This window comes from Pristis pectinata, chromosome 7 (genome assembly GCF_009764475.1).
Source record: "Pristis pectinata isolate sPriPec2 chromosome 7, sPriPec2.1.pri, whole genome shotgun sequence".
Lineage (NCBI taxonomy): Eukaryota > Metazoa > Chordata > Chondrichthyes > Rhinopristiformes > Pristidae > Pristis > Pristis pectinata.
This window is the reverse complement of record NC_067411.1, coordinates 33,165,653-33,178,732: the sequence shown is the minus strand read 5'-3', so window position 1 is coordinate 33,178,732 and position 13,080 is coordinate 33,165,653. Positions and strand designations below refer to the sequence as shown.

Genomic DNA, 13,080 nt, shown 5'->3' with positions numbered 1-13,080 from the left:
TTTCCGATACTGCTGGTGTGAAGCTGGATACTTATGGAGGAGTCTAATCCACAATGACACGATTCAGACTTCCAGCGTGCGGTTGCTTCTTGTACCTCCTGATACATGATTTACTTCCTTTCTCCTGTAAAATGACAGTGGTGTGAATAAATTTCCCAGCTAGTGACTTGCATTTATGAACGTAGAACTGTATAGCACAGGAATAGGCCCTTCAGCCCACAATGTCTATACTGAACATGATGCCACATTAAACTAATCCCTTCTTCCTGCACATGATCCATGTCCCTCCATGCCCTGCATATTCATGTGCCTATGTAAAAGCCTCCTAAACACTTCCACCACTACCCTGGCAGCACATTCCAGGCACCTACCACTCTCTGTGAAAAACTCATGCTGACAATTTCTTTTAAACTTCCCCCTCTCACCTTAAAGCTATGTCCATTAGTATTTAATATTTCTGCTCTGGGACTCTCTACCCTCTCTATCATCTCTCATAATTTTGTATCCTATCAGATCACCCCTCAACCTCCGATGCTCCAGAGAATATACAAGTTTGTCCAACCTCTCCTTGTAGCAAATACCCTCTAATCTAGGCAGCATCCTGGTGAACCTCCTCTGCACCCTCTCCAAAGCCTCCACAGCCTTCCTGTAATGCGGCAACCAGAACTGCACACAGGTGCAGCCTAACCAAAGTTTTACGCAGCTTCAACATGGGTTCCTGACTCTTATATTCAATGCCCTGACCAATAAAGGCAGTGATGCCGTACACCTTCTTTACCACCCTATCTACTCATGTTGCCACTTTAGGGAGCTATGAACTTGCACCGAAGACCCCTCAGTTCCTTATGACAGAGTACTTCAAACAGTTTAAGAGAGAAAGAGTAATGCAGAGCAAAACAGGAAGCCTGATATAATGGTGGTGGTGGGGGGGATGTTGGCTGCAGAGAGGGAAACAGTGGTTTTGGAAAGAGGATTGTAAAGGGGCAGATTGAAAAATGGGCAAACTGCTCTGAATAGGAATGACCGGTCAGCTGATCGGGAGTTATTATTGAAAACCAAGGTCCAACAGATTACTAGATGGGCAACAAAATTCAACTCTAAAATGGACTTTGGTCAAACTCTGAAATGGGGGCTGGATATAGAAATAATGGAAAAGGACCCTAATTTACTAATTGAATCATGGAATTTTTATGAAGAGTTTGGAGCAGTTGAATGCAACTATTTTGGGAGCCTCATGTACTTGTGTAACAGTTTCATTGCTGGATCAAGAAAGGTGAAGATACTTGAAGCAAATAAGCGATTCATTTGTCTGTGGGCTCCTCGTTAGTGTAGTGGTCAGTATCCCCGCCTGACATGCGGGAGATCGGGGTTCAATTCCCCGACGGGGAGATGCAATTTTCAGTTTGTGCTATAATTGTTCTATGTTGTGCTATAATTGTTCTATGTTCTATAGTAAAATAGAGGGCTATGGGTAAGCCTGGTAATTTCTAGGGTAGGGACATGTTCAGCACAGCTTTGTGGGCCGAAGGCCTGAATTGTGCTGTAATTGTTCTATGTTCTATACCTGGCCATTTGTGAGTACGCATGCCACTTTCCAGATAAAACCAAAGTCAAGCTGTGTGTACTTTGAAGGTTATGCTTACATCAAATCTTCTGTCCTTGGATGTATTATTTTCTCATTCATTTTTTACATGGAACAAAAGCACAAGAAAATATGTTATTTAGCCTCAAAGGGGACACAGGAGACTGGATATGCTGGAATCTGGAGCAACACAAAAGAGGCACTGGAGAAAATCAGCGGGTCAGACAGCATCTACGTAGGGAAATGGACAGTCGATGTTTTGGGTTGAGACCCTTCATCTGGTGCCTCTTTCATGTTATTTAGCCTCTAAGCTTGTTTCTGTAGTCCAGATCATGGCTTTATCTTTCCTTTAACCTCAATTTCTCTGGTTAGGTTCTCTAACTCTTACCACACTGACAAAGAAAAAAATCTATTTTTCATCAATTTAGCCTCAGCAGCTTTAGGGGAAAGTGTTCCAAATTTCAACTACACCTTGTTTAAAGAGGAGTTTTTCGTGGCATCAGCTTTGAAATGCCAGTCTCTAATTTTAAGGTTATCTTCTCCTGTTCTGGATATTCCTACCAAATGAGATTTCTCTCTGGACTATCAAAAGCTATATTCATAATTCATCAACAAAATATTAAGCACTCCTTCATCTTCTGTACCTGAGGGAATCCACTGCAAATATTGACACATTCATGGTGACCCAGGTAGAAATTCATCCACCATCTGTCCTGAAGGGTGATGTGAAATAACTCTTCACTACATGTGACAGAAGATAGGTTTCTACCTCTCTGTGTCTTAACTTCTAAAATGCACTGCCAACCACACAAGGGATGATGGTCTGGTAAACATATTTACTCAGACAGAAATCTGACCACATGCTTCATCATTCTCTCACACACCAGGCTTTATGGTTGATAGCCTCTTCCAGCAGTTACAGTGTGCCAGATGACAATGTGGAAGAACCATCAGCAGTTCTTCAAGCTGACATATCTAATCTTGTTTCAATTTCTATTGGAGAACATCAAACCCATTGTTTGACCAGACGTGGGTGATGAATCTTCCTATTGCTGGAACTCTCTGACACCCAAATCTATTGATAGCTACTGTGCACCTTCTAACTTGGGAAACTTCAGCATTAGGCAATATTAAGATTGAAAGGGGAGAAAAGGGCTTAAAACTTTGATGCTGTGAAGTGCAGAGGGATGAAGGATGGCTTGGCTAGAATAAGTGGAGAGAAACATTAACTTGAAGCATAATGTTATTTCAAAAGTTTTGTAGCTAAGAAAAAAAGAGTAATTTAAATGAATCAGTAGCATTAAAATGGGTGATAGTGAATTGGCAGTCTTTTTTGGCATTTCCCCAGGTTTTGATCAGTTAGAATTATCGCAGAGTATTAGAGGAGAATGTGGGATCATCAAGGATAAAGGCAAGTAATGTTTTTGTGAACAGTAATGACATTTCAGATTTATCAGATGAATACTTTTATTCCTTTTTACATTGGAACTAGTGGACAGAATCCCAGTATTACAGGCAAATCTATAAATAGACCAAAGTCCTGAATGTAGTGGATTTAATACAAGTGCAAGAAATGGTAATTAGACTTGGCTAGACTAATCTTTGCAATGTGATGGTTTGCATTCCAGGGTATCAAAAGAAATGGGTGAGAAAATTGAAAAATGTATGGTCAACATTCTCCAAAGTGCTCTAGCTTCAGAAATTATGCATTTTAGTTGAAAATTGAAAATGTCACTCCATTACTTCAGGGGGTGGTGGTGGGTAAAGTCAGGTAACTAAAGACCTGTCAAATCAGCATCAATTATGCATAAGTATCTTAAGTCTACCAATAAAGAAGAGGGACTGAACAGTCTTTCATGCAAAATGTAATGAAAATTTGTTACACTTTTGTTGGAGACTTTAGATGTAGTGTCAACTGGATTTTTGAAACTGAGAGTGGTCTAATTGTGCTGATAAGCGATAAACGTGGCTTTGCTCATTATTGTAAACATGTATTCATAGAGATTCAAGAGTTGTACAGCATGGAAACAGGCCCTTTGGCCCAACTCATCATGCTAACCAAGGTGTCTATCTGAGCTAATCCTATTTGCCTGCCTTTGGCCCATATCCCTCAAAACTTTCCTGTCCAAGTACCTGTCTAAATGTTTTAAACATTGTAATTGTACCTGTCTCTACCACCTCCTGGCAGCTTGTTTCATATACCCACCACCCTCTGTGTGAAGAAGTTGCCCCTCAGATCCCCTTTAAATTTTTCCACTCTCACCTTAAACCTATGCCCTCTTGTTTTAGACTGTGACTATCTACCCTATCTATGCCCCACATGATTTTATAAACCTCTATAAGGTCACCCCTCAGCTTCGTTCACTCCAGAAAAAACAGTCCCAGCCTATCCAGTCTCTCCATACAATTCCAGCCCTCCAGTCCAGGCAACATTCTTGTGAATCTTTTCTGCACCCTCTCCAGAGTTGGCACAGTAGTGTAGCAGTTAGCGTAACACTATTACAGTGCCAACGACCCGGGTTCACTGTCTGTAAGGAGTTTGTACGTTCTCCCCGTGTCTGTGTGGGTTTCCTCCTGGTGCTCAGATTTCCTCCCACATTCCAAAGATGTATGGGTTAGGAAGTTGTGGGCATGCTATGTTGGCGCCGGAAGTGTGGCGACACTTGTGGGCTACCCCCAGGACACTCGATGCAAAAGATGCATTTCACTGTGTGTTTCAATGTACATGTGGCTAATAAAGATGTCTTGTCTTATCTTATCCAGCTTAATCACATCCTTCCTATAGTACGGCAACAGGAATTGCACACAATGCTACAAGTGCAATCCAACCAATGTTTTGAACAACTGTAACATGATGTCACAATCCCTGTGCTTAATGCCATCACCAATGAAGGCAAGCATGCCAAATGCCGTCTTCACCTACCTATGTTGTCACTTGTACCCCAAGGTATCTCTGTTCAACAGCACTCACCAGTGCCCTGCCATTCACTGTGTATTCACCTGGCCTGATTTAACTTCCCAAAATACATTACTTTACACTTGTCTGAGTTGAATTCCATATGTCATTCATTTGCCTATTTTCCCATTTGGTCTAGATCCTGTTGTAACCTTGGACAACCTTCTTCACTGTCCATCACACCACCAATTTTGGTATCATTTGCAAACTGAGTAATTATGCCACCCATATTCTCATCTAAGTCATTAATTTATGCGACAAGCAACAAGGGACCAGCACCAATCCTTGCAGCACATCACTGGTCATGGGCCTCCAGCCTGAAAAACAATTTTCTGCTGCCATCCTTTGACTCCTTCCACCAGGCCAATTTTTGTATCCAATTGACTAGCTCACCCTGGATCCCATGTGATCAAACCTTCAGGATCACCCTACTATGCAGGACCTTGTTAAAGGCCTTGCTAAGGTCCATGTAGCCAACATCTACCACCCCGCCCTCATCAATGTTCTTGGTCACTTCTTCCAAAAACTCAATCAAATTCATGATATATGATTTCCCATGCACAAAACCATGCTGACTATCCCAAATCAATCTTAGCCTTTCCAAATGCAAATAAATCCAATCTCTCAGAATTGCTTCCACTATTTTTCCCACCACTGATTTAAGGCTCGCTGGCCTGCAGTGCCTTTATTTAAGAAGGGCTTGTCCTTGCAGCTTTTCTTAAATAAAGGCACAACATTAGCCATCCTCCAGTCTTTGTGGAGCAAGATGAGTTAATGGAAATTAGAGCATATACAGTATCAGCATTGGTCAAACTGAATGGAAAAAGAGGCTTGAAGACCTGCAATGCCAATTCCTTCCTGTTTCTATTCATTTATGGACCATGATTAAGGACAAAATCATGCGTTCTCCATCTTTTAACATCTGATCTCTCCAGTGTCTCAGTTCCATGTACACTGAAAACTGTACAGTTCCCATTTCTCTTAAACTATCCATTTTAATCCTGAATAAAATCATTTTGAGAATATTCTTGTGACTGGATGGAATGCTTCCTGCCAACTCTTTTTCTGCTGATGTTATTGCCTTGGAATGATAAAATATCAGTTCTGCTCAGACATGTGCTAAACTTCCATTTAAGTTATGAAGGACAATAACTGCACAGTCATTAATCCTTCCAACTCTAGAACATTGCCTTATGAATTCACCTATGTTGCACTCAATTCTGAATCCAATTATCCAAAACATTAGTGGTAATTTTGATTGTGGATGATGGTATTAATACTAACTCAGTCACCTGCTCTCCATTTCTCCCCATTTTACTGATTTCAGGTTAGATGAAAATAGAGGGAGGAATGTAACATGGCCGAATCAATATTTTCCATATTACACGTGATGTTAAAATTAACCTTGTTAACCCTTATTAAATTTCCTGGTTTTCTCATTTATTTTCTTCTAAAATCCTTTATCCCTTTTACAACAGAATTAATCTCTCACAAGCTCATAGCTATTCTTTGTCTTGCTCCTCTGATATGTTTTCATTATTTATTCCCATTAAGCTGCCTTCTTTCTGTTCTAACAGCTTTAATAATTCTGCTGTCCTAGATTCTCAAAACTAGACCTTCTTTACCCCTATCACACTGGTATAAATCCTTTTTCAGTGCTCCATTTAACTCTTGGAAGGACATCAATTCTGTAACAGTGGAGATGAGGCGATGGGCGATCAGTAAGATATGCAGACATACAAATTTATTTTAAGTGCTGATTTTGGGTGCACGAGCTTTTCAGGCTAATTTCTGTCCTTTTTTTTGTTATTTGTGTGAGATTCCTTGGCTAATGTCATGTGATGTGTTATACAAAGGCAAGTTCATTGTTAAAGGTGTGTAGATAGGTTTAGGAAAACAAATGTGCTTTGGATCTGGAGTACATGTGTGTGCTTCTCAATTATTTGGAGCTCTAAGGAAAGTATAATGTACGTTTAAAAGGGTAAGAGCAGGCTTGTCAAGATCTGAGTTTCCAAGAAGGGCAAGAGACCTCTCAAACTGATAAAACTGAGATCAGATTTGATAAACCTGTTCAAAATGATGTGGGGAACTTCTACTGATGTGTAATTCAAAGAGGAAACACAAGGTTCCTCAAGGGGAGAATAGGATTTGTTTCCTGCTGTACCACAAGTGGCGATCAATGTCAAATATTTTACAGAATTCACAAATGTATTAGTTTGGTAATTATAGGTCTTAAAATTCTTCATAAGTCCCTTGAGGACAATGATGACTGCCAGTGGGGGATGCCAAGATCCTCATGGCCTCTCGCTCCGAAAATTGTTATCATATAACAGATACCAGGAATCTTGTGTGCGTTTCCCTGGCGTCACATGGTGTTGCTAATGATGAGACCCTGCTCCAGACATTTTATTGGACTTAGCTTTCCTTATTCCTTGTTTGACAATCATGCTTTGCCAGAGGATTGCATCTTTTCTAACTTTGGCATTGAAGTCACCCCAGAGGATCAGTTTGGTCACTTTGAGACGCAGGCCAAGATTTTGTTTCAGGGTCAAAGTGGAAATCTTCCTTGGCCACATTCATAGTTTCCAGGGTTGGGTGGTCACACTAAATGGCTACAGTGTACTAGTTCCACTTCTGAAAGAGCTGTAGAGACATGAGGGTCATTTATCCCACAGGGGGAGTTGCTGAGATGCCAGGTGAGCTCATTCTTTACAGTGAACTTCACCCCATGGAGATGCCTTCACTCTTCTGCTTTGCCCTTCCAGAAGAAGGTGCACCCACCACCTCGGTCTCTTGAGCTGGTCCTGTCCTGCCCGTTGGCATTGTTGCTGTGTATGAGACAGCGTCAGCGCATCCTGAATTCCCAGGCTTTGATAGTGGAGCTTTTTTCAGGTCTGTCACTACTGGGGGGTGTCCACACAATTATGGAGTCTTACAGCATGGAAACAGGCCCTTCGGCCCAACTCATCCATGCCGACTGTGTTGCCCAGAGAGCTAGTCCCATCTGCCTGCATTTGGCCCAAAGCCTTCTCAACCTCTCCTATTCATGTACTTATCTAGATGGCTTTTAAACATTGCTAATATGCCTGCCTCAACCATTATTTCTGGCAGCTCATTCCAAATACACACCACCCTTTGCATGAAGAAACTTTTAAATCTCTCATATCTGATCTTAAACCTATGCCCTTTTTAGCACTTCCTCGTTGGGAAAAAGACTAAGTGCTTTCACACTGTTTGTGCCCCTCATGATCTTATATACCTCTATCAGGTAACCCCTCAATCTCCCATGTTCCAGGGAATAAAGTCCTAGTCTACGCAACTTCTCCTTGTAACTCAGGCCCCCATGTCCAGGCAACATCCTGGTAAATCTTTTCTGCACTCCTTCTGGTTTAACAACATCTTTCCCATAACCGGGTGACCAAAACTGTACACAATATTCCAAGTGAGGCTTCACCAACATCTTATATAAATGCAACATAACTTCCCAACTCCTATACTCAATGCCCTGACCAATGAAGGCCAGCATGCCAAATGTCTTCACCACACTATCTACCTGTGGTGCTGCTTTCAGTGAACTATGCACTCGTACTCCTTGGTTCCACACACAGATGACCATGCTGATCTTTAAGGGGACCTATTCCTAGCCGCCCTTTTACTCTTAATATACCTATAGAATCTATTGGGATTTTGCCCCACCTTGCCTACCAGATTCTTCTCATATCCTCTTTTTGCCCTCCTAATTATGGCCAGAGTGGAAGCATTATCACATTAATGTCTTTGCTGGAAATGTTTGTGATTATACCTGTAATTACAGAGTAACCAGAGCAATTCTCCTCTCTGGTGGCATGTCACAAGCAAACTTGAGCTTTACAGTATTATTTATAATTGCAAAGAGCAAGTAAACCAGTCATTCAACTGGTCAGACTTCTTTATAACCTTATGTGAAGACTGTTGATATAACATTTCTGTCTTAAAGGAGAGAGTTATGCTGTATTTGTGTCAAAAGTTTTCTCAGTGGCATTTGGTATTCAGCTGGTGTTGTTTTCCACTTTGTGTTATATTCCCATCTGCATTTTGCTGATATCTTTGTTTATGCATTGGTGCACTTCTGCATACTTTAGAATGTGTTAGCTTTTATAATTATATCAGCCCAAGCTGTGATTAACTTCTGTGGTTTAAAGTATTTTATGTTTCCAAGAAAGTATTTTTCCCCCAGTTGCAACTGTTCCTTTTGTGGAGTAAAAATTTTAACTTCTCGAAAAGGTGATTACCCATGATGTAGCTTGTGCAATTTCAGGCATTTATTGCTACCAGTTTAATAGGTCCTGTCCTTTGAATCATATATACGATCAATTATCTAATGCAATGTGAAAATTATTAGAAATCGTCTCTCTTCTTTCATTGTATGATTAAATTTCTGTTAGGGTTATCACATTAAACAGATATAAATTGGTTGTTGAACATTTTGTGAAAATTGAACAGGAAAATATTGGGAGTATTGGTTGGATGTAAAATTGCTTCCTAAGATTCTAAAGGAATGAGGAAATAGAGAATGAGATTGAATTGATTTGTGCCATCTACATTTTCAAGATGTATTGAAGCATTTCTTTGCATCATAGAAATTTCTAGAATAGGAGGAGGCAGTTCAGCCCATTCTATTCATGCTATCTAAGAGAAGTGCTGTTGAAACTGATCCCACATCCCAGGTTTTGGTCTACAGCCTCTTCAGTTGTAATAAATCAAGTGCTCATCCAATCCACTTTAACTGTAGTGAGGCTTTCTGCTTCAACTGCCTTTATGCCTACCAATGTGTGTAGTGGGGGTTGGCAGGTGTGGGGGAAGAAATGTTTCATCTTCCCTTTCATTCTTCCATGTGCATAAGAATATAAAGGAAATGGGGGAAAATCAAAAGAAATTGCAGATGGTGGGAACCTAAAAGCAGAAAATGTTGGAAATACTCAGCAGGACAGGATGCATCTGTGGGAAGAGAAACAGAGTTAATGTTTCAGGTTGAGGAATCTTCATCAGAATTTTTGTTTTATAAAAGAAATAGGAGCCAGAGTAGATCATTTGGCTCGTCCAGCTGGCTCTGAAGCTCTTTGAGATCATGGCTGATCTAGCTCAAGCATCATTTTCCTACCTTATCCTCATTTTTCCAGATTCCTTTATTGATCAGGAGACAGAAGAGACTGAAGATACTAGAATATGGAGCAAAAAACAAGCTACTAGAGGAACTCTGGGTTAGGCAGCATCTGTGGAGGAAAATGAACAGTTGAAACTTGGGTCGAGACCCTTCATAATGATGTTGAAGTGATCCACTTTGAATAAACTCAATGGCTGAGCCTCCACAGCCCTCTTGACGGGGACATTCCAAAGATTCACTGCCCTTCCCAAATGTAACATAACCTAGAATATTTAATTCTCAGCTCTGGTCATTCAACAGCCACATTTCTGTAATGACCATTAGATCATACTCATTTACAACTACTTCTGCCTTGCATTCAAAACAAGGTAGATGAAGTAAGTGTGCATTCAAGTGTAATATCTTTCAATGTGGTCACAGAGAGAAAATTGTCTTTATAACCAAATAGAAATTAGATGGATTGGATTAATGGAAACAGGTCTTTTGGCCCACAGAGTTTGCACCAACCATCAGCCACCCATTTACACAAATCCCATTTTTTTAATTCTCCCCATACCTTATATGAAACTAAATCACTTTAAAACATAATGTAAAATTCTGTCATTTTATGGTCATTCTTTCTGACAAGCTCTTTTACAACAGGATTATTAATTAATCCTTGCTCTTTGCACTATACCACATCCAAATTAACCTGTTCAGTAGTCTGTTCCACAACATACTAACCTAGGTACAATGGCCCCCAGATTCTTCCCCTAATCTGCACAACAGTGGCAATTTACAGCAGCCAGTTAATCTACCAACGATCACGTCTATGGGATGTGGGAGGAAACCGGACCACCCAGAGGAAACCCACGTAACAGGAGAACGTGCAAACTCCACACAGATAACACCAGAGGTCAGGATTGAACCCTGTTCTCTGGCCCTGTGATGCAGCAGCTCTACCAGCAGTGTCATTGTGCCATCTTTTAATACTTTTCCATACACTGATCATATTGTCTGCTGGGCTTTTTTTCTGCTACCTAGTTATTTTGCATACCACATTTCAAACTTCCACTTCCAGCTCTGTTTCTCTCCCCGCTGACTCTCCTCTCATCCCCAATACCTTTACAGTGTTCTCAAGTTATGTTCCTATCTCCTAAGGGGAATAGTCCTTTCTATTCATCCTTTCTTATCCTTTCATAACTTTGAACACTTCAATTAAATTTCCCCTCTGCATCCTCCGTTCCAAAGGAAACAATCCCCGACTGGCCAATCTTATATCAATTATACTTTTGCAGTCTTGATAACATTCTCATAAATCTCCTCTGGGCCCGCTCTTGTGTTATCACACTTTTCTTATGAATGCAGTACTTTATATGTGGATCAATTAGTGTTTTATACTGTTCTTGCACAGCCTTCCTGCTCTGACATTAAATACAATATGCCGCATGCCTTAGCCACCTTTTCCATCTGTCCTTCCCCCCCCCTCAGGGATCTGTGGACATGCAGTCCCAGGTCTTTTAGTTCCTCAGCACCTCTTAGTACCATGTCAATTAATGTCTACTTACTCTACCCAACTGCATAACATTGCTTTGTCCATCAGATTACTTTTGAAGTACTGGCAGTTTAGTAGGCAAGTAATTGTTGAAGGCGGCTTATGAAGAACAAAGTCTTACAAACACCAAAATTTAGATTAACTAGCTAATCTATAACTGGTGTTTGAGGGAGGAGTATAATGTACTATCTTTGGAGAATTCTGTGCTCTTAAAATGTCACAAGTTGTAACTAGAGGTCAGCATTGGTTTTGATCCTGTTGGTTCACAAGGTTATTTGCTCAAATCACACATTGTTAGTCTACACGTCACTGCAGTACTTCAGGATAGTGCTGTCTTTCAAGTGGCATGTGAAACCTGGTAAACCAATTGGATGCAAAAATGATTTGGCACTGCTTTGAAGAACATCAGGGAAGTTTAACTGATTTTCCTATTAAATATTTATCCCGAAGCTAACATTCGTTTTGGGGGAAAAAAGTTTTTCAGGAACTGGTTGGTTATGTATAATTTATGTTAATTTAAGTTTGTTAACTTACATTTGTCTTCATCTTGGATTGCACTGTGCTAGTGCTGCAAAAAGCTAATTTTCATGGCATTTATACCCTGTGTATGTATGCCCATGACAACAATAAACTTGAACTTGAAATTGGCTAAAAATGGCTGTCACACATATCTGCATTAAACTTCCAGAGCACTGCAAGTCATCGGCAGTAAAGTTATTTGGGACTTGAGGTGTGACAGGCTGTCTGTAAATAAAAATTTGCTCTTTCGAATTCAGTGGGAAAACAACTCTCTGCTTAATATTTCATTTGAAAGTTGGCACCTCTCTCAATGCAGCAAGAACTTGTATTGTGCTATTCATGTTAAAACATCTTAGGGTGCTTCACAGCAGGATAGTTAAGTAAAATTGCACACTGTGTCACATAAGGTTGTATCAGGGCAGACTGGTCAGATGAGGTACATTTTGGGCAAAGCCTTAAAGAATGAAAAAGGGAGGGGCAAATCAGCTTCAGGAGGGAATTCTCCTGGGAACTTTGCAGTGAGAATGCTCAAGAACCCAAGACTGGAGAAGCATCAATGTCTCAGGGTAATTGTAGGGCAGGAAGAGGTTTGAGATGGGAAGCGGAGAACTCATGGGAAGATTAAATAAGGATGCAAAATGTAGCATAACCAGGGGCAATGTCGGGAAACAAGTGCGGAGGTGATGGGGCAATGTGAGTTAGAATTGAATAACCAGAAAGTAGAATGAAGGAGGCTGACCAGGAGAACTTTGGAAGTCTCGGATCCAGAGGCGGTAAAGGCATAGATGAGGGTTGTAGCGACAGAGGAGCTGATAGAGTGGCAGGGTTCAGGAAGCAGTCTTTCAAAGGCACACTGAACTATCAGCTGAGATTGCATGCTCAAACCAGGAGCGAGAATTAAACGTGCAAGCTTCCAGCTTGGGAGAGAAGAGCACTACAAATGAGACCATGCTGGCACCTTATGTTATTTGAAATTTGGCTCCATGCAAACAATATATGAGCATGGGTTTAAAAGGGCACATTGTTTGCCAAAAACAACTGGCAAATCATCCTGGTTTTGTAAAGTGTGATGACCTAAATTGCATCAATTTCATTGTCAGGTGACACACAATGAGACCACTTGCATGTGATGGCATTATGAAATTAAAGCACAGCTGTTCCATCTCCAAGAGTCATAGAGTCATACAGCATGTCCTTCAGCCCAACTTGTCTATGCCGACCAAGATTCCCACCTAAACTAATCTCATTTGACTGTGTTTGCCCGTGTCCCTCTAAACCTTTCCTATCCATGTGCTTGTCCAAGTACCTTTTAAATGTTGTTGATGTGCCTGCCTCAACCACTTCCT

General features: G+C 40.8%; 1 non-coding gene across 1 annotated transcript; it reads left to right on the top strand.

Annotated features, from left to right (window-relative positions):
* The first annotated feature begins 1,317 nt into the window (after window positions 1–1,317).
* trnav-gac (transfer RNA valine (anticodon GAC)) lies at window positions 1,318–1,389 on the top strand. Its single transcript has one exon. It is a non-coding gene; the product is annotated as a tRNA-Val (tRNA).
* The last annotated feature ends 11,691 nt before the right edge of the window (window positions 1,390–13,080 follow it).